Source organism: Rhagoletis zephyria, unplaced genomic scaffold (genome assembly GCF_001687245.7).
Source record: "Rhagoletis zephyria isolate East Lansing unplaced genomic scaffold, Rhagoletis_zephyria_1.1 Rzeph_scaffold_02052, whole genome shotgun sequence".
NCBI lineage: Eukaryota > Metazoa > Arthropoda > Insecta > Diptera > Tephritidae > Rhagoletis > Rhagoletis zephyria.
Genome location: NW_016159136.1, coordinates 23934 through 47615, shown reverse-complemented (window position 1 = coordinate 47615; position 23682 = coordinate 23934). Strand labels below are relative to the sequence as shown.

The 23682-nt window shown below is 32.8% G+C and overlaps 1 long non-coding RNA gene across 1 annotated transcript; it reads right to left on the bottom strand.

The window, feature by feature from the left end:
• Positions 1-1487: 1487 nt before the first annotated feature.
• LOC108365902 (uncharacterized) lies at positions 1488-23225 on the bottom strand. Its single transcript, XR_001848024.1, has 3 exons — positions 23212-23225; positions 22611-22616; positions 1488-1567 (listed from the first exon to the last, which is right to left on the bottom strand). It is a non-coding gene; the product is annotated as an uncharacterized LOC108365902 (long non-coding RNA).
• Between the last annotated feature and the right edge of the window lie 457 nt (positions 23226-23682).

The following is a 23682-nucleotide window of genomic DNA, read 5'->3' as shown; positions in this document are numbered from 1 at the left end:
AAAAAAACTGTCAAAACTTGTATGGAGCCCCTCGTAAAATTATGAGGCAAATTTGATGCGCAAATGAATTCGTAAACTTCAGTGTTGCCGAGGAGCTGAAAATTTTATACTAAAATGTAATATATAATATTGAAAACAAATGAAAAATAATAATATGTGAATAAAAATAATGAATTTCATCCACTAAGTGTACTAACATGGGGTTTCTGCTGATTTTCGGTATTTTTAACTTTTTTTAGCCAATAGTGATAGAGGGGGAAAATACTACGAAACAAAAACTGTTTCACAAAATCCTGGTTTGGAGATTGTTCATATTTACGAAAGGCTCAAGAATTAAAAAAACAAGTTTCATCAATTAAGAAAAAATGTGTTTTATTTAAAACTTTAAAAGAAACTTGTATTCGTTTTGTTTGTTACACAAATAAACAAACCGCATATGCAGGGGAACTTCGGTTATTGTGGTATAGGTATTTGTTTTTTGAGATATGTAGCAAATGTACGAGCTTTATTGTAACTATTATTTATTATTTGAGAACAGTGAAACTTAAGTTATAAAATATTTTTCAATGAAATACATGTATTCAAAAATAACAAAGTTATTGAAAACAAGTTAAAAGACACCAAAAAATACATACTTCAAAAATTGGAGGGAAACATGGTATATATGGTTAGGATAATGTATAATGTATACTGTACCACATTACGATAACGCAGCTGTTAGAATAAACGTGGTGTTCAAGTAATTAAAGATTGACGTAATGTGGTATTGTAATACCTTAACCGACCTCTTGTCTACCACAATAACCGATTTTCAAAATTTCCAAAGAAACTCATACAAAACATAAGCTTTCTATTAGCCGAGACTTGATAAACAAAATACAAAACTTACTTTGCAATATCAGCATTTTTTTCTAAATCAAGTTTTTTTTAACAAATAAAGTTGATTTCTTGCAGTTAAAAAAACTTTAAAATTTTGGATCACATGTTTCACGCGTATTTAACAATAAGAAAATCGAACAATGAAGTTAATCACTGTAAGCATTTCCGAGCGACACTTATGGACATTTTCAATGCAAATAACTAGGGGTTCCCCAAATTACCAAGCGCTTGAAATTCGTTAGAAATTTTTCAAAACAATAATGTTCATATTTTGGAGCTTTTGCCTAAAGTTCATATTTTAGAGTAGTGAATGGTAGCGAAAAAGTGTTCATATTTTGGGATGTTCATATGTTAGGATGTTAATATTATCGCGAGTTCACTGTATTATAAACATTTAAAACGTTTTTATCTAATCGTGATAAAAAATTAACTATGTTTCATTTGATTCTTCTGAACACCCTAACATAACTTACCAATGTCTGTAAGGGCTTTATAATTTCGTCTAGGACAACCCGGTTGTAGTGTGGTACCACCATTAGGCCAAAAATCTGCAGTGCCGGTACTTACTGGTGCACCATAAATCCAAGCATCTGTATGAATGACATCAACGAAATCGGCATCATGTTTACTTAAATGACTCGAAAAAGATCCGTAGAACAACGGAAAGGCTGGATCTAAAGCTGAAATTCTTGAATATATATTTATGTTTATTTTTAGTAATAAATTTTATAATGGATGTCGAAATTACATCATATCATAACATATACATATAATCATAACAAAAGATTCCAAGTGACGTTTATTTGATTTTTAATTTTATAGCGTTTTCTTTTCTCGAAATAATGTTGCATTTTTTCTGCTCTGCGCCAAGGCTGCCAAGTTTTCGTGCTCTTTTCTCACCATCTTCACAGGCACGGTGGAGAGAATACAGAGGTGGCGCCGATGACGATACCGCTACTCGGCTCTCAGTGATTTTGACAGAATCAGCTGTTTTGGTGACGTCATAGTAGAGAAGACAGCAGTAGTGATGTGCTCAGTCAATACTTTCAAGTATTGATCGATATTCGGTAACGATTTAAAATGTATCCAATACTCTCGATACTCGGTACCAAAACATTTAGATTTCAAATAAAAGCGCACACAGGCCAAAGATATGGAAAAAAACGGCTCAGGGGAGACTCGCCAATAGAGCTTTTAATACTGATTCAAATGAAAGATGTATATATGTCGGTTCCAGNCGTCACGCTAAAATTACTCTCACGAATTCTGCTGCAATCGGCGCAATCTTGTATTCTATCATTCTTGCTTCACAGGCATATTGCGTGCTCTTTCTTCAAACTGCTGCACGCTGATAATGTTGCCATATAAGAGGTGACATTTTTTTCGAGAAAAGAAAACTCCATTAGTAACGTATTTTTTTTTTCGAAAAATGCCCGTTTGGACCTTTTGTAGTGATGACGACGGTCTGCTTATATACATATACATACATATGGGCATTTACGAAAAGATTCAATCAAAAGCAAAAAAGTAAAAATCCACTTAAACCGAATTTGATGAAGCCAATTGATAGCAACATATTTCGTCTTTCATATATTAAAGTGTTATACTAATCGGCGCATTGTATTGCCAGATACATGGGCGTCGCTACGTAGGGGACTCCTGCCCCTCGAACCCGACCACAAAAATGCAGTTGCCAATATAGCAACTCAGTTGCCAGTTTGCAGTTGCCATCTGTAAAACCATTTCAGCCAGTAGCCACCCAACTGAAGTTCGGTTGCCATAAGCCTAAGTCGGCTCAGCTCGACTGGTCACATACATAAGTACACATTTTCATGAGTCTATCTCTTCATATTCTGGTACTTACAAATATCGGGCCAAAGTTATAATACCATTTCATGCTTATGAAAGGTATAGTTTTCAGATTTCAAATCGGTGAAGTAGGTAAATATAAATTTAAACATTTTCTTAACTTCTTCCCAGCGTATCTATTAAAATGTCATTTTCAAAAATTTCATGCATTGCAATGCCATGTCATTCCATCTCAAACATACTGTTATAGCATGTCATTGCTTCTTAGCTCAGCTGTTGTTTGCTGTTGTGTTTCTGCAGCGTATTTTTAATACTGTTTAATCCTGCCTTCTATGAAAATGTATATAGCAGGGGTGGGCAAGGCCGAGGCCGAAAAGAGCCACATCTAAGTTCTAAATGCTACAAGAGCCACAAAAAAAGAACAAGAAAAACATTAATTTTATTATCATTCTATTGTACGTAAGATAGATATAATAGAAAGTTCAAAAGATCCCTTTGGCGAGATTTTTAAAATCTGGTTTTAGGTCAGTTAAAGCCGTTCGTAACAATTCTGTTAAATGTTGGATAGTCAATAGGTACGTTCGTTTAAAATCTCCAGTAAAAAATGTCCAACAGGGAAATTCCGGCGAAATATCATCTGTTCTCTCACAAAAGAAAAATATCCAAAATAGTACGCGAACAGAAAATTTGCAGAAACTTGCAAGTTAGACGAACAGCTGATAGATTTTTTGTTTACATTAACAGGTCTATTCTGCACGTTACCGAAGATTTTGTGACCGGAAAAGATGAAGATTTGTGGAAATTCCTGTATTGCATATTTCACGGGGCAATATTTTGTTACCAGCTTATGAGATGGTAACCAAATTTACCGGTTACAAGAGAGCACAGAATGCGAAAAAGGTTTAAAAATTGACAGATACTTTAATTACCGGTTATAAAATTTATGTTACCAGCGCAGAATAGACCTGTAAAAAGTATAAAATTGAAAACGTAAAAAAACAAATCCTGAATTCTTATCCTGACACAGTTCACTGACTAAACGAATAATTACTTATTTCTTACAAGTTTAATTAGTCGCATTTTACTCTTTCATCTTCCAAACCATCAAATTTAATTTAGGGATTTGCGTAAATTCCAACCTGCTCTTCTTGATCAGCTGTTTTCTTGTTGGAAAATTGCTGTGGGCTAAAATATGTATTTATATTAGGGCTGTGCGATTAATTGATTACTCAAAATTTTAATCTATATCTATACTTCTATACTAATTATATAAAGAGAAGTCCCTTTTTTTTGTAACAGGTAATCTCGCGAACGCCTGCTCCGATTTTCATGAAATTTTTTATACAAATAGCTTTCGGTAACCACCATGTTTTAGGCTAAACAAATTTTACTTTTTTTCGGGTAGGTGGACCAGGGACCGGTCTATTCGAAAAAATCTTATTATAGTCCGATTTGCTTAAAATTTAGTACGTAAGTAGCTTTTTAGCATGTATTAGCATATGTGATCAATTTTTTCCGAGAAGTGGACCAGGGACCGATCTATTCCAAAAAATCGCATTTATGGTTCGATTTGCTTAAAATTCGGTACGTAAGTAGTTTTTTAGCATATATTAGGATATATGGTCCATTTTTTTCCGAGAAGTGGGCCAGGGACTGATCTATTCGAAAAAATCGTATTTACGGTCCGATTTGCTTAAAATACGGTACGTAGGTAGCTTTTTAGAATATATTAGCATATATGATCCATTTTGTCCGAGAAGTGGACCAGGGACCGATCTGTTCGAAGAAATCGTATTTATGGTCCGATTTGCTTAAAATTCGGTACGTAGGTAGCTTTTTGCCTGGATATATATTATAGATTCCTGTTTTCCAATTTTCATGCAATTTCGATTATTAATAGCTTTAAGTAACGACCATATCAAGGGGCGAATTCATCACTAGGCAAGATTTTTTTGCGCCAATCAGAAACAACGTATACTGTCAAAATATTATTATAATATATAATATATCTCAACTAATATATATTTAGAAAGCCGTTTGTTAGTTTTCGCAAGGCTCGAGAGCGGCTGAACCGATTTTTTTGAAACTGCCACCTGCCGCACGTGTCCCAAGGATGGTTTTAGGTTGAAAAAAATATATATGTAAGGGGGCGTGGCACTTCCCATACAAACCGAATTTCTCATGCTACATATCTCTGAAAGTGTGCATGGTAGAGTTTTGGAAATTGGTATGGAGATATACGAAATCAATCGCATACCCATACAAACCGAATTTTTCATACTGCTTATCTCTGGAAATTTTTTGGTAGAGTTCTAGAGTTTTGTATGGAGATGTACGAAATAAATCGCATACTCTTGGAGAAAAATTGGAACTATTGGAAAAGGGGGCGTGGCATCTTCCATACAAACCGAATTTTTCATACTGCCTACCTTTGGAAGTGTTTATGGTAGAGTTCTGGAACTTGGTATGGAGATATACGAAATCAATCGCATACTCATGAAGAAAGAGGGCAGCTGTTGGAAAGGGGGCGTGGCACCTCCCATATAAATCGAGTTTTTATACTGCATAACTCTGAAAGTATTCATGGTACAGTACTGGAACTTCGTATGGAGATATGTATATAGTTGAAATCAAGCCCATACTCATGGAGAAAATTTGGGCTAGTTGAAAAGGGGTTTGAGGCCTACAAACCTACCGACCTTTAGCTATCTTTGAATGAATTTTTTTATTCTTCTGTGGTGTGTTTGTGAGTAAAATCCTCCCGAATGGTTGTACGGATCTTAACGAAACTTTTTGTGTATTTGAGTGGGTCTCTGGATGGTTTAGTTTCACAATTTAATCCGACAGTTGGCGCTGTAGTTGAGTTATTACTAAAAATCTTATATATGATCCGATTTGGCTAATTTTTTAAATATGTATGCAATACTATTGCAAAAACGTGCTGCCAAGTGGTGCTGAAGTCGAGCTATTACTAAAAATAGCCAAGTGAGAAAAGGGGCCGTGAAGGTCAGATTAAATCGACCTGTTGCACGGTTGAGTATATCGAACGCTCCTGCGTTGCAATTGGCCCAATGGATGTGATTTTCCAATATTATTATGCGTTCAAACTTTTAAGGTATTTCGTCTGAAATAAGTATATTTATATTGCATTTCTGTAGAACAATGATTCACACCCATTTTGAAATTGCCACCTACTATACTGTAAAGCTTCTAGGACATTCACTATAGAACCGGGTCATTATTGCCGCCAGGGAGTGAAGAGGAAAAAATTTATTTCGCTTTGCGAATAACCGTGCTATGAAATGCCGCACAACTGGAGAATTTCAAGAACGGATATAACACTTTCCTTAGGTTATTTAAAGCGGCAAATGACCACCAAACCTTAATCTTAGCAAACAAATGTGCCAATGAAATTCGTAAACGTGAATTGGTGAAAATGTTGGACCAAAAAGTTTCAATAAAATATATAAAAATTTTGGGCGGGACGAAGTTCGCCGGGTCTGCTAGTTAATCATAAAGTAAATAACTCAATTATTCGATTATTTGGAAATTATGATTACTCAAAAGTTCAGTTACTCGAGTAATCAAGATTTTTGATTAACCAAAAACAAAAATATTTGAGTAATTTGCTTTATGATTAATCAACATTTCGAGTAAAATGAGTAATCAACATTTCAACTCTTTACATATGTATAAAGTAGTTAAAGTTCCTTGATACTTTGAAAACAACGTTTCTGTTTTCAAAAATTAAAACAAAAATTTTTTTTCATATACAGAATGTGAAAAAGAAAATAAGCATTTTCCAAAGCAAACTCTTTTAACGAGCAAAATTATTTTTTTTGAGTAATCATATTTCAAGTAACTCGATTAATCATCGTTTTGAGTAATCAAAATCTTGATTACTCGAGTAATTGATTAACCGAATAATTGATTAACCAACTTGCTCGAGTAATGGAATAATCGCACAGCCCTAACTTATATGTATAATATGTATGTATATGTGTAATATGTATGAAATATGTATTTTAAAAAGTAAAAAGGGCAAAAATGTTCTAAGCAAGGAGAAAGTAAAAAGAGCCGCACTTTGCTAAGCAAAGCTCCGCATTTGGCCCAAAGAGCCACCGTTGGTATATAGATTTTTAATTAGATAATTGTTTAATAAATTTTACTATAGTAGGAGCTTGCGAAATTCGGAAAATCTCTTCCCGTATATACAATGTGAATAATAATGCTGAATATAGGTGCGTTCGTTTAAAATCTCCAGCAAAAACCAACCAACAGCAAAATTCCGGCGAAATGTCACCAGTTCTCTCACAAGAGAAAAATATCCAAAACAGTACGCGAACAGAAAATTTGCAGAAACTTGCAAGTTAGACGAACTGCTGATATAATTTTTGTTTACATTCAAAAGCGTAAAATTTAAAATGTACGAAAACTCATTACAAAGTCGTATCCTGACACATTTTATTGATTAAACAAATAACTACTTATTTCTTACAAGTTTAATTAGTCGCATTTTGTCATTTTTAACTTCCAAACCATCAAATTCAATTTTGTGATTTGCGTAAATTCAAACCAGCTGTTTTTGATCAGCTGTTTTCCTGTTGGAAAATTGCTGTTGGCAAAAATTTTTCCAGCAGAAACCAGCAGCTTCCCCTCAAAATGAAATGTCACTTTGCTCTCTCAACTTCCCCTCCTTTGCAAGTTTTTTGCGTACGCGAACGCAAAAAACTGAAAGTTTTGGTTAAACATGAACAATTAACAGCTATGTACGCGAACGCAACTTATGTCGCATGATTTGATTTGAATTTATTCGGCAATGTCTTCATATATCACTTTATATTATTCGTAGTTTTGAAATATATTTCACGAAAGCAAAAAATAAAAATAGCTGAGATCCCTTTCTTTTTTAAACACCTAGGATATCACTGATCATTAAAGGGACCTTGAATGACCGCAAACCTCAAAGCATAACACAATTTTGTATGTGATTTTTAAAATGAACGATCCAAGATTAGCTGGTATACATACTTAAAATTTTTTAGAACCAGTGGTTGAATTTTTGTACTGAGAGAGTTAACCCTAAAAGTATAATCTACGTCTGCGAGTCGTATACGGAATGGGTCCTTTTTATACCCGACCACACTTGTGCTCAAGGGTATTATAACTTTGTTCACATAACGGTTGTTTGTAACAGGCAAAACGAATCGAGATAGATATAGACAAATGTATACATAAATGATCAGAATGAAAAGAGAAATCGATTAAGCGGTGATTTGTTTCTAGACGACGGAGTGTGTGCAGGGAAAAAAGCAAAGAGATCTTCATCGACAATTTCTTATTGATTTTATTTAGAGATTCTTATTATTTGTATGGAAGAGCATCTTCTTAATTTAAGAAGACAACTTATTGTAACAATTATTTCGAATTTTTCCGAGAATTTGCCAACATTCGCTACCAAAGAGAAAGATATCAAAAAGAAGCAACTTCCTAATAAACACTACTATAAGAACCCCATGATGATATTTTTATCATGTAAAAACCCCATGAACAATTGCTTTATTAGTTTTAATTGCACCCATCAACAAGCGATCAGCTGTTTTTCTTACTGGCAATATGTTGCAAGTTAAAATATTTCCAGTAATTTATGTAATTATTTGCTACATGAACAGGCATTGTATCATTTAAATTTCATGTGCTTATCAACAATTTCATTTTTCATCGCTCCCCGCTTTATAAGGTCGGTGGCTGTTGTAGCGATCATTATAGTAGACTGACTTTGTATTCCTATTCGATCTGCTTGTTGCATTAATCAGCCCTATTCTGCAATTCGACTCGAATCGAAATTTTCTCCGTTTGGCAACTTTGGTATTCTGCGTTCTGTTTCGTTTCGATCAATCTTCGAAATTTACGATTGTACCTATTCTACATTTCGATCGTAGTAACGTTTTTCTAAGTTGCAAATTTGTTGACGGAGAACGTTTCGATTGTTATTTTCGTGGGTTTAAATATTAAAATTTTATAAAAAAATTAAGTGAAATATACTGTGCATGATTGTAAAAGTCATCCTAAATGAATTTTCTCGATTTCTGTGTTTTCGCGAGCAGCAATACGGGCAATACAAAAAATTTGGCTCAAATAATGGCAACCAAGAGGGATATTGCGCAGAGTTTTCAAAGAGGAAATTCAGGCGTTTTTGTTTTCATTATCTATAAATAAGACTGTGAAATGCACTGAATACAATATATTCTTTTTATATAACATACATATGTACATAAAATGTGGAGTTACATAAAAAAGATGTTTTTACTATTGTACTCGTTTTTACAAACTTTTTAAAAAGAGGTGTGTATGTTGTCTCGAATACGATTTGCTATGGAAGGATAAGCTTTGTTCTTCCTCTCCTCCTGACGGCTTTCAAAATCGAGTTCATTTGCGTTAAAGTTTTCCACTCTGTACTAAATGCAAATGTTGTGGAGTAGCGTGGGCCGAAAATCCGCTTTTTTAGAATTTTGATTGGTAATAGCAAAAATCTTGTTCACTATTCTCTAAAAGCAGTCTGTGTGAAATATGACAATTTTTGGTCAATATCTTAGGCTCGCCCAAGTGCATCAAAGTTTAATATGGCCAAAAAATAAAAATTAATAAATAAATTAAGTAATAAATTTTTTTACTAAAATTGCAATAATCTTCTAAAGTATTAGTCCTACATAATTTGGTATATGGACATTTCTTGTAGAGAATCGAAGTTAGCTAAGAAAATTTTTTTTTAGTACTTGAACTTTGATGGACTTGGGCGAGCCTAGGATATTGACCAAAAATTTTCACATTGCACACAGATATTTTTTAGAGCATAATGAACGATATTTTTGCCATTACCAATCAAAATTCTAAAAAGCGGATTTTCGGCCCACGCTATTGTGGAGTGCTCAAACAACGTTTATAATTTCACTGGCTTTGAGCGGTGAGAATGCAGTTCAAGATGAATTTCTTATAATTCTTCACTCATCTGAAAAGGATCAAACATGTCTCTAAAACTATGTTCACAGTACCAACACAAAATACTTAGTTTCGTTTAAAATACCTCACTAAATTAAGTGCGTTCATACACGCGATTCTATATTTGTCTTGACAGCTTTGTAGCAACCCTGTGTTATTGTTTATTTAACCAAAAGAGATCGCGAATGTGAGTAATTGCGTATATTTTTATATTCTGAGTTGTTTGTGGTAATTTTTTAGATTTTAGATGAGTGATCAAAAGAGAAAGCTTCTGGAAATATTTTACAAACTACCACGCCCGATTATTAAAAACAAAAACGTCCAAACACAATGACATATCAGTTATGGGACAATACTTTTTTCGATTATTATCGATTAAATTAGAGCCGACACTGATTTGTTCGTGATTTGGTTTTTGGTTTTTGGTTTAAGATAAACTACGTACTTTCAACTTAATTTACTGAGAGGCTTTACAAGGCGAAAGTACTTAGTTTGTACTTAATTTATGCGTAAATTAAGATTGACCTCTAAATTACGCCAATGGGAACATAGTTTACACCTCCGCCTTTCAACTTTAGCATCAGCAAGCTGGGACTCATTTTGCTCTTCAAGCAATATAATTATGTTTCCACTTTAATTAAGAACAAACGAAATTTTATTTTGAAATTAAAATGAGTTAGATATATTTAGTTATTTTAAATATTTACAAAGTTTAACTTCATAAGCTGCTTGTTTTGTTTCGATTTCACACATTCCTAGGCAACCAGCTGATTTCAAAGATGTTTTCGCTCTTCCTCTTCTTCTTTCGATTCGAGCGTACCTCAGAATACCAAATTACGATTATAGCGGAGCGGAATGCGGGAACGTAATCGAAATGCAGAATAGGGCTGAATATATACATATGTATATCACCTAAAGGATTAGAAGCGTTAAAAATATTACTATTCACAGAAAATATATTGCGAAATTAATAGTTTATTTATTGAAAATATATAGGAAAGAAATCATTGTTTACCTGTTTGCTTTTCTTTTGCCAATTCCCAAGAAAAATAGAAACCAGTGTTACCGACCACTTAAAAAGTATCTTTAAGTACATTTGATCAAGTAGTAACAACGTTCACGGGTCATTATTATTTACAGTTTAATGTAGTAAACGCTGAGATACGTTAAGGTAAAGTAAAAAAAAATATATTATTTCCAATATAATAAAATATAATATTCGCATTTTATTATACTTTTGAAATAATTTTCCCTCAATATTTCATACGATTTTTATGCTCAACTCTTTGGTAGTAGGTACTATTTTAGCTCCTATTTATTTCAAAGTTTATTTTGTATATCAATGTCACCCTGTTTGTCGGCTGTAGTCACTGTTGCCGCACTTCGTACTTTGGTACCAAAAGTGGTGCATTTTGCATCGAGGTTACTTTGGTACCGTTTTCCATAAAATGGTTTTTTAATGCAATTAATAAAGTTTAGTTTTTATTTCATAAAAAATGCAACTTTAACTAAATTAAAGAACCTAAATCTATTCAAGTAGATTGTTTGATGGTGCTTTTTAATCGAAAATGGTACTGTTTTGGTAAAAGTTTGGTACTAATAAATTGTTCAATGCGGAAACCGTGGCTAAAGTAAGTTTGATTTTGTTTCAAAGTGACGGTTGAGACATTTTAACTAGTTTTTGCTCAAATTTTATTTCTTACATTTTGATGTAATTTCTCATACTTAGGTTGAAATTGATTTTCAGACGCTATACCCAGGTAGAACAAATATGCTATTTCTGAAATTGGAAACTTTCTATGAACAGCTTTACGGAATTTTCGACACCGATATAAAAAATCGCTACTCAAGGGAACTTTTCTTTAAACTGTCATATTGCAGCAGTATTAAGAAAGGTAAATCCTTTATAAGACTAAATTTACAGTTAATTTATACAGTGCCCTTTACAGACGCAAAATATTGTATATGTACACTTCTCCTTCATGCTCTGATGCAGCCTCTGCGCCTTAGTAAAGATCATAAACCTTCAATTGCTGACGCTCAACGTGATTTCGTTACCCTTGTAGCGACATGCAACAATATTCAACCCACAATAATCGAGATCACTGATTTGTTTGCTCTTAGGAAGGAAAAGTTACAGCCCAGAATTATAGTGGTAGGACAAGATATTTCATCAATTTCCGAGTTTTATCTTTATCGATGGTCTTAAATGGAAATGTGCTTCCTTTATGAAGTGCATAGATTGCATTATTAAACTTTCGTATGTTTTTAAAATTGAGTATTTGCAAAGAAGTAAGCAGGTATGGGCATTTTTGGAACAATATTTTTTCGAGTTAAAGTCTGGGGAATTTTTTTCCGTTGCAAATCTTTTAAGCAGACTTAATTAAAATAAGCTCAAAATGCCAAAATTTGCTTGCTTACTTTTTAAAAAAACTCACACAACACCCACAACATTAATTACCTATTTGAAATCATACCATGGAGTTCCATCAATTTATAAGTTTCAGTGCAATGAATGCAAACATTTTTTTATAACATCCACCAATTCCGAACGCATCTAAGAAAGCATGTTAAAACAGAAAATAGTTCAGACAAATCGCTTAACCATGATGTAGTTGTTTATGATAGACAATATCCTGAAAGTACTACTTCGCCTGAACCGGAAGTCTTTTCCCCACAAAATTTTAACAGTTTACTCAAAGAATCGGTAGTGGAATTTCTGCTTCAACTTCATTCCAACACAAACTTTTCTCGTAAAGACGTGTCTGAAATTCAAAATGCAGTAAGGGAGTATATAACAACTCCCATTCACAAAGTATTAACGACAATCTGTGAGGCGAATACAAACATTTCTTTTCTTGATGACGCAATCAAAATGATTTCTAACCCGTTCTCCGAGGTGTCAACAGAATATAATTTAATAACAGAATATATTTTAATGAGCTAGAGAAACTTAATCTATACAAGCATACGCAAAAATATGTTTTAAGTGAAGAACTTTCAGAAGTTATTCTTAACAATAACCCTACATTGACATACGCAAAAACAGAAATTACTCTTTCGGATATACCTTTCCAAATTAAAAGATTTTTCGAAAGTAAAGGTGTTTTAGAGGCTGCCCCTTTAAATATGAAAATCTTTTCACGAAACTATTCGTACTCACATTTCATAAATAGTGACTTTTGGAAAAGCAAAGCCAATGATAGAAATGTTTCACTAATTCCTTTGTTTTTATATATGGACGATTTCGAAATTAATAATCCCTTGGGCAGCAAATCTGGTCAACAAAAAGTATGCGGAATATATTACAGCTTTCCAATCTTACCCCACTTTCAAATGAGCAGATTATCAAATATATTTGTCGCGGGTTTTGTTAAAAGTCGAGACCTACAAGATTGCGGAGTTACTATACGCCTCACACCTCTACTTAATATTCTTAAACAATTAGAAATGGAAGGTTTACAAATTAATTCAGAAGGCAGAAGCTGTAGAATATTTTTAAAACTGGCGCAAATTTTGGGCGATAATCTTGGCCTAAGCACTGTACTAGGATATGTTTGCTCATTTTCAGCGAATTCCTTTTGCAGAATATGTAAAAGGGAAAAACATCAGACTCGTGTAGATTGTGCTGAATTTCCAATCTCATTAAGAAATGAAAATAATTACAATATCGATGTTTTGTCAAAAAATCCAATTTCCACTGGAATTAAAAGTGTTTCAATATTCAATTCCCTTCCAAGTTTTCATGTAACTGATAACATTGCGTGTGATATAATGCACGATTTATTTCTAGGTGTTTGTAAATATAACTTTTCCAAAATTTTGCATTACTTTGTGTATGAAAAAAGTTCTTTTGTTTGGAAGTACTAAATTATAGGAAACAAATGCTTGAGAAAACTTTTCAATATTAGTGGAAATTTCCTATTTTGTGGCGATTTTAATAGTAAGCATCGTAATTGGGGATGCTTAAGAGCAAATAGTTGGGGTAATATACTAAATGAGTTTACCACATTCTTTCCAATTACAATTTCATATTCAAACCAGCCAACGTATGTACCACCATCTAATACGTTTTCCCCCTCAAATTTAGACTTAGTACTCTCAAATATTCCAATGCATTTGAGTCAACCAATAGCTCTGAATGAATTTAATTCGGACCACTTGCCTGTAAAATTTTTACTGAATTTAAATTTTTCCTACTGCGAGAACCTTGAAATGGATTACAGTAACACAAATTGGGGTATCTATTTATCGTCGTTCCATAAAAAATGCACTATATAGCTTACCAACAAATATCAATGATATCGTCTTGACTGAAGACGTTGACAAAAATATAGAAGTTTTCTCTAAAAGTATAAATGTTGCAATCTCGGCAAAAATCCGAGGTGAGATTTTCAAATATAGAAATGAATCGTGGAAAAAGAAGCTTAGTTCGCTCGAGAAGAGGAGCAAACCTTTTTGGAATATTTGCAAATTACTTCGAAAAAAGCATGCACAAATACCACCATTGCGTGATCAGGAAAAAGTAATTTCCCCCGATGATGAAAAAGTCAACCTTCTTGCTTATAAATTTCTCGAAAATCACAAAGTATCAGTTCACCTTGGTACCTCATCGATAGATGATTTGGTAGCCCAATCAATAAGTCATATTGACTCACAGTTTTTAGGCACTCCGGAGTCCGAGTACGTAGATACCGAATATGTCCAAGACCTTATATGTCAAGCACCATTACGAAAATCAGCAGGGCATGACGATGTCAAAAATATTATGCTAAGATATCTTCCAAAGGAAGCGGTGCTATATTTCACTTATATTATAAATTCTTGTCTTAAATTGCAATATTTTCCCAGAGCGTGGAAAACAGCAAAAATTGTACCAATATGGAAACCAGGTAAGCCAAACAATATTGCTGAAAGTTACAGACCCATTAGCCTCCTGAGTTCCTTGTCCAAAATTTTTTAAAAAGTCGTTAAACATAAAATGTGTCTATTTATCGACGCCAACCAAATATTACCAAATGAGCAATTCGGATTTAGGCAGTATCACAGTACGACGCATCAGATAAACGCATATCAAATCATGTAAAAGCAAATTTTGAAAACAAAAAGTCCACTGGTTTAATATTACTAGACATTGAAAAGGCCTTTGACTCAATCTGGCATGATGGACTTATTTATAAATTAATCAGCTTTAACTTTCCTCTGCATTTCGTTAAGCTAATCAAAAGTTTTTTGACCAATCGCTATTACAGTGTATGTTTAAACAATGAGTACTCCGACTTAATTGAATCCCTGCTGGAGTTCCTCAGGGATCAGTACTTGGCCCCTTATTATATATTCTGTACTGTTCAGATTTTCCAAAAGTTGAAAATTGCCAATATGCTATGTACGCTGATGACATTGGTAAATTTTATTCGCATGAGATTGGCGATGAAATTGTATCAAAACTGGAGCGTGCGATACGTAGTATTTCTGATTACATGCAAAATTGGAAAATTAAGCTAAATGCTGGAAAAACACAAGCCATCTTTTTCACCAGAAAAAGAAGTCCTTGTTATTTACCAAGCACTAGGTTAAAAATAAACACTTATGAAATACCATGGGAAAAATCTGTTAAGTACCTTGGGGTAATTTTCGATACAAAACTCACTTACGGCGATCATGTTAAAAGTATAACAGAAAAAGTTAGTAAAGCCATTAAAATGCTATATCCCTTGATTAACAGGAACTCAAATCTGAGTAAGGAAAATAAATTAATAATCTATAATCACATTTTCTTATCTATAATATTGTATGCTTGCCCAGCATGGGGTATAACTGCAAAGTCGCATATTAAAAAATTACAAATATGCCAAAACAAAGTTTTGAAAATGATGCAAGGACTGGGATTTTTCCACTAGAAGACTCCATAGCGAGTCAAATATAAAAATGATAAATGAACAGATTCAAAAAATAACTGAGCGGTTTAAAATTCGCTGTAGTATAACTGATAATGACTTGATCTCAAATCTTTACTAATAAGTAATGTAGGTTAGGTATTTATGTAAAAATATAGAAAACTAGCTTATAAGATTTAAAGCGGAGGTTTTTCATAGTAGGTTTTTCCTCCGAAATGTTTATCTGAAAAATAAATGAAAATCTGTGATAAAAAATGATATGTTGTAGAATTAAGGTTTATTTACCATATTCTGCAAATTTTGCTATTACAATCCATGTCATATTTTTTGTCTACTTAATAAAATCTATCTATCTATCTATCTATCTAAATGCTTCAGTATGGAGACACTGAAATTGTCAACATAAGTCCCCCTATTCAAAAAAAGTAAGTGCGCCTGGGCCACACTGTAGAAGTGAAACTTACGCTACTTATCTATCTATACATACACACATCTGCTTTTGCTTAAGGTTATAACTTTTCTCGCTTTTTTTTTCTTTCAATGTAGATCCCTACTTCTACCACTGTTCATTTTAATAACATTAATGCCATTCTGTTTTTCCGTTATCTTCATTTTTATCTGTATACTCTATCGATAACAAAATCGATTATAACGTACATCAAAATATCTATAACAAAATCGATGACAAATTCGATAAAAATTTCAATAGCAACATTGATAATACCATCGGTAGCTAAATCGATTAGAAAATCGATAAAAATGTCGATAACGAAATCGATAAATGTCGATAACAAAATCGATAAATGTCGATAATAAAATCGATAATTATCGATAACAAAATCGATTTATATCGATAACAATATCGATAACAAAATCGATAAATATTGATAACAAAATCGATAAATATCGATAACAAAATTGATAAGTATGGCTAACAAAGTCGACTAATATCGATAACAAAATCTAAAAGAATCGATAACAAAATCGATAATTATCGATAACAAAATCGGTAAATATCGATAACAAAATCGATAAATATCGAAAACAAAACCGATAAAAATATCGATTATTTTATCGATAAGTCTCGAGAATCCCGAGTCTCTGTGTCTCTATATCCTTTCCTCTTTAATTACCTCTATTTTAATCTTTCTTCCCCATATCTTCATCTTCGCTTTTATCGGTATCCTCATCCTCATCTTTGACTTTACTTTTATGTTCATCATTTTTTTCAGCTATATGTTCCCCTGCACATTTGCCGTTATGTATATAAGTAAAGTGTTTAAATTTACCTTGGTCTTCATTTTTGCCTTTATCTTTACGCATCTTTCTTTTTGTTTTTATTTTTACCTTTGCCTTTATCCTTTTCTTCATTTATGAACGTAGTCACCCTTGCTTTCGTTCTTGTATTGGTCTTTTTCTAAGTGTTATTCCTTAACCTTTTATTAGCAAATTTTTGTTAAATTAATACCATATGCATACACAAAAGAAGCACCACTTCCGTTGCACCATTTCCGTTGCATCATTTTCGTTGCATACACACAAGAAGTACTTGTTTCAGCCCCAACCATTTCCGTTGCATCATTTCCGTGTGCAATTTCCGCTGAATTTGCCAATTTACTCCCAACCAACCAACCGCCGCTAAAGAAGTTTCACTTCAAAAGTCATATAAAAAACGCTTCTTTCAAAATGAACGCTAGACAAATGAAAACATTTTCTCACTTGATANGTATGGCTAACAAAGTCGACTAATATCGATAACAAAATCTAAAAGAATCGATAACAAAATCGATAATTATCGATAACAAAATCGGTAAATATCGATAACAAAATCGATAAATATCGAAAACAAAACCGATAAAAATATCGATTATTTTATCGATAAGTCTCGAGAATCCCGAGTCTCTGTGTCTCTATATCCTTTCCTCTTTAATTACCTCTATTTTAATCTTTCTTCCCCATATCTTCATCTTCGCTTTTATCGGTATCCTCATCCTCATCTTTGACTTTACTTTTATGTTCATCATTTTTTTCAGCTATATGTTCCCCTGCACATTTGCCGTTATGTATATAAGTAAAGTGTTTAAATTTACCTTGGTCTTCATTTTTGCCTTTATCTTTACGCATCTTTCTTTTTGTTTTTATTTTTACCTTTGCCTTTATCCTTTTCTTCATTTATGAACGTAGTCACCCTTGCTTTCGTTCTTGTATTGGTCTTTTTCTAAGTGTTATTCCTTAACCTTTTATTAGCAAATTTTTGTTAAATTAATACCATATGCATACACAAAAGAAGCACCACTTCCGTTGCACCATTTCCGTTGCATCATTTTCGTTGCATACACACAAGAAGTACTTGTTTCAGCCCCAACCATTTCCGTTGCATCATTTCCGTGTGCAATTTCCGCTGAATTTGCCAATTTACTCCCAACCAACCAACCGCCGCTAAAGAAGTTTCACTTCAAAAGTCATATAAAAAACGCTTCTTTCAAAATGAACGCTAGACAAATGAAAACATTTTCTCACTTGATACTGCTCATTATAGGTGATTTAATAGATCGAGATGATTTAGTTTATAAATTTCTAGTTTTGTTTGTCAAACTTATTGATTTACTCTTATTATCCAAGTACGATAATGCTATTTTAAACAATCTGCAATTATTAATAGAAGAACACAACAAAACCTATCAAAAACTTTTTAAGGACCACTTGAAACCAAAATTTCACAATCTTGTACATTATCCTAATATAATTAGAAAATTGGGGCCATTAAAATATTTATGGTAGTTTCGTTTTGAAGCTGAACATCAATTGCATAAGCAATATGCGCAAAATATTACCTCCAGATCAAATGTTCCACTAACATTAGCAATTAAGTCTTCATTAAGGTCTCAATGTATTTAAAAAAAATAACTTTTTTCAACCAGAATATAGTTTTAAAAGCACTGAAATACTGGACTTAAAATTAGATGCTCATCTTTCCTCCTTAGATTTAGATTTAAGCTTGTATATGACAACCAACGAAGTTATTTTTCGAGGAGTAGTTTTTAAAATTGGCCACATTATTATTACTACAACAAACGAAAATGTAAATATATATGAATTAGTTAACTTTATATTGAAAGACAACATTTTAGAAATTGTTAGAAAAAAATGGAGCTACTTAACATTTTCAGAAAGATTTCAATCATATCTAATTGACAAATGTACAACAACATATCACACTATAAATTTTACAATGTTAGATGGTCCACCTATTCATTTTTATTTTTTAAATAATGATCTCAATGTCGTAAGACCCAAAATATATTGGTAACTTAAAAAATATTGGTAACTTAGCTTATTACTGTGGATTACCAAATTACTTGAGGCAGTCGCGAAAAAATGTATTTGTTTATTTACAAGTTTTAAAATGTATTTATTTTTTAAATTTAATTTTAATTATTATTTTTTATATAAATATAGCAATTCCTTAACAAAAACTGTATGAATCTAAGTTTCAAACTCTGTGCAATATTTAAAAAAATTCCACAAATGTTTCACAAAGCTTGAAACTTGCATTCATACACTTATAGAATAAACTATATTTATATAAAAAAAATACAAATTAAATAACAAAAAAATCTTAAAACTTGTTAATATGTGGTCCGGTTATAATTTGCAATTAGGTATATTTCACAAATACGTTTTTTCGTGACTGTCCCAAATAATTATCAACCCAAAGTACATGTATACATATATCCATGTGTATATATTAAGTCAAAATCAAAAAATTAAAATTAAAACAAAATCAATAAATGAAATCTTTAAAATAAACCCTTTTAGATTTATTTATGAAAACGTAAGAAAAATTAATAAGATATTCTTATGAATATAAAAGGAAATTCTTCTTAAAAAATCAAGAAGATTTCCTTTAAAAATAAAAGATTTCCTTATTAATAAATTCAAGAGGACTGTCCTATGAAAATAATAAGAATCCCTTTTTAATATAATCAAGAAGCTTGTCTTATGAAAACAAACAGAGCCACTTATTATTAAGTTCAATGCTATCACCTTAAAAAAACAATAAGATTTCCTTTTAAATATATTTAAAGAAGTAACCCTATAAAAAATAAAAGTTTTCTTTTTGCTTTTATTAAAAACATTTTTCCTCTGGTAATAAGAAGAATATTTTCTTAACAAAAAACCATAGAGATACCTTACTAGTTTTGTTCTATTTTATTAGGTGCTTTTTTCTCTGTGTACTTCGAAAATGCCCTTTGTTATACTAAAATTTAATGGGCTACAAAACTGCATGCTCAAAAAAATTCTAAAAATCTGATTAAAAAGTTTAAAATTTTTATTAAGATTTGTTAAAATGCGGCGAACTTTTGTAAATGTTCTACAAATTTGAAACTTGTACTTACATGGCTTTTTTTAGATAGTAAGCTATATTTGAATAAGGGATGTACTAGATAGAGATTTTACCAGATAACCGGATTCGGGATACCATGCATATAAATTTCACAATATTCTATTATGTTTTTTCTTTTCTTTTTTTAGCGACATACTTATGACTAGATTAACTGCTTTATAGAGCAGAAGTATCCAATACGTAATACGAGCATTCCACGGAAATTGGTAAATTTCGACCGCCAGACTAATTTCTTTTTCGGATGAGTTTTTCAGTGCCAATATATTTGAAATATATTGTACTTTAATATAAGAATAGATTTTTTTGATTGATTTTACTTTTTTGCACCTTTTTTCGCCAAAAGCAATGTATAAAGTGTTCCTTCCATTTATCGATGATTAGCCATATTAATACTTTTTATTCTCATTGTAGGTGTACGGCATGTAATGTTGAACTGATAGTTGTTGTTAAAAGTAGCATCTTTAATATTTTGAAAGCTGGTATTAAAAACAAATATCAGCGAACAACGTATTACCTTGTAAAAAAGCTGTGCAAAGTAAAAAAAAATTAAACCAGAAAATTTTGTAAGTATTTTGGTTATTATGCTGACTATTAATGTAATAAGAAATTAAGGCGTCTGGACTTTTTAGCTGCGAAATCATTTATTATTTCATCTGTTTCAAGATCAAATCGACGATGAGTACTCATTATGGCTAAGCCGTTAAGTCTTTCTTCTCCGGTCGAATTTCTCAAAAAAGTTTTTAACCTTTTCAGTGTTAAAAAAGATCGTTCTGCTGGGCATGTTGTGACCGGCATTGTCGCATATACTTTTAACAAACAAAAAATTGCTGGAAAAAAGTTCTTATTGCATTGTTCTAAAGCTTCAATAGCAGATGTTGGTCGCTTACAAATTTCTTCTTGGCTCCATTTTCTTTTCCACAAAGCAAACTCTGGGACAAGCGTTTTCGTGTCAATAATTTCTTTGTAAATTTCAAATTCTTTTGCATCAGAGACGTTGAAAACAATATCTTTTTCAGAGCAAATCGAAGGAATAAAGAAATTAAACTTTTTAATAATTGATTTGTGTTGAGCAAATTTGTCTCTTAATTGAATAGAAACATCATCGATAAAAGGAATGGCAACAGTGACTCTGAAATAAGTTTCGGGATCTCTTTTACTAATACCCATTCTTTCTTTTTGGGTATAGATGATACGTGGAAGTTTTATCTCCCCATTGATGGACGTTAAAAGTTTGCATGCTTCTTGGAATATTTCGCTGAACTTTTCATTTATGTTACAGCGAAAATCGCTAATCACTTGTAACACGACTTCGATATGCTCAATTGCTTTTGTTAAATCCAAGGAAGGTGATTGCAAAATCTTACATAATGACAGAGTAAACGAGAACACCGTAGATGCCATATATAGGCTCACAACAAATTCGCAGCTTGTTATAGATTTCAGAAATGAGCTGGCCTTAGAAGAGACTTCAATATCTGGGTCAAGAAGAAGCTCCTCTAAAGCTGAAACAATTGCGGGAAGCATTTCTTTAAACCTGAGTAAGCCATCATGATTTTCCACCCAACGAGTCGCACAAATCGAAATTAACTTAGTTGATTTTGCTTCCGGAAATGTTGTTTTAATTTTTTCAGTCAAAATTTGTGTTCTTTTAGCTGACTTCTTGAAGAAGGACGCAACTGTCTTAACCACACCAAAGCAATGCCGAATATATTGAACTCCACAAGCATGTCCCAGTGCCAGATTTAAAGAATGAGAGCAACAGTGCACATATAAAGCTGTAGGATATATTTCTTTAATGACTGCTTGCACTCCATTGAAACTCCCCTTCATTGCCGCAGCGCCATCGTATCCCTGGCCGATCATATAGTTTGCGTCTATTCCTATTGCCTTTATGGTTTTTAGAATAACTTCTGCTATATAATGGCCAGTAGTAATTTGTAGTGGTACAAACTGCAAAAAATCCTCACGTATCACGTGATTTTCAGAATCCCCGACGTCAATATGACGCACACAAAGTGACATTTGCTCAATTTGTGAAATATCTGTTGTCTCATCTACTAAAACAGAGAAAGATTTAGCCGCATTTACCCTTTCCACAATTTTATGCTGAATTAATTCCCCGCAAGTTGCGATTATTTCATTTTGAACTGTCGGGCTTAAATAAGTCGCGTTTTTAGCTGCATTTTTGAAATGAAATTTCGCAATTTCATCTCCACAAGCTATTCGCATACGCAAAAGTGCACGTAAATTACCATCATTGTACTCTGATTCTTTTCCGAGTGCTCCACACGTTCCTCGTAACGCCAGTTCTTGCTGGTCACATAATTTAATCACCTCAATAATTGCAACTAACTCACTCCTGTTTGCTTTAATTTGCTCCTCACGTTGGGTGTCTATCTGCGATCGTATGACAGGGAGCACCTGCGTCCAAGTTTTTAAAATATTGTCTGCAAAAAGAACGCTGGACACATGATATTGACATTTTGAGTGCGCTTCGAAAGATTCTATGGCATCTTTCCATTTCTTGAACGGTTCAGTCACAAAAGACTTTAATCGTTGATGAGCACCTTTTCCGGCACATTCGTGAGAAAAAAGTGCACAATATTTGCAAAGCGCACCTGTTCCTTTGGCTTGCGTATAAATAAGCCAGTCATATCTACATACACATGTAATTGGGCTCCATTATTTAATAATAAATAGCATTAATTGCAAGCTCTACCTTGTCAACCAATGGCGTTGGAACTTTAGATTCCTTTTTCCTGTTCCGCTAAACCGAAAAGATTCTTCAGGCATCCAGGGTGAAGTAAGAAGGGTATATTTTTTGCTTTCTTCTATTACCATTCCCAAGAAAGCACCAATGTCCAAACTGTTGACGTCTGAAGATTCTAACATTTTTGAAGGACCAGCTATTTGAAGTGATGTCCCGCAGTCTTGTTGCTGTGCAGGAGCACTTTCATCATTGACTTTCTGTCTTTTAAATTCATACTCGAACAGCGAATTTCGTTTTATACTCATTGTAACTTGCAACTCACCTCGCAGTTTAAATTAGTGTAAATGTAAACAAACCGCGCATGGTTGTAATAAGAAGTAGGCACGGCCTACTGGATTGTTAAATAAACGCTCGAAATGACCAAATTACAGTACAATTCCCTTTATTGTACAACAAACACTTTACAATACTCCTTAAAGCAATTACAACACTTTACAAAACTTGCTAACACAATTGATCTCTGTTTCACAACTGAACTTCTGGTGCAGCGGCCTAATATCTCTTTAACTGGTAAGGCTGCCTTGAGGCAGCCTTCCTTAATAGATACATTTTTCAGCGGTCAATATTTGTTTTGGCGCAAAAACCATTGGAATCTTTTCGTAGACAATTAATTTACGCATTATTTACCGTTACTTTGTCATTTGCTGTTTAAAATTGGATTTATTCTCACTTTACTGTCAAAGTATAGTCATTTAGCCTCAAAAATGAATTCCAGTGAAAGTTAAATTTTAAAGGTCAAGTAGCCAAAGTTTTATTCAATAGATTCGATCCAAAATTTAATAGTAAATGCGGAAAAGTGTATGTTTTCGCAATCGTGGTTCAGATGTGAAAATGTAAAGGCGGCCTAAAGGCAGCCTTGCCTGTTTACGTCAAAACATGCATTTTCGACTTTTGGTTTTATCGCCATTGTTTTCAATTTA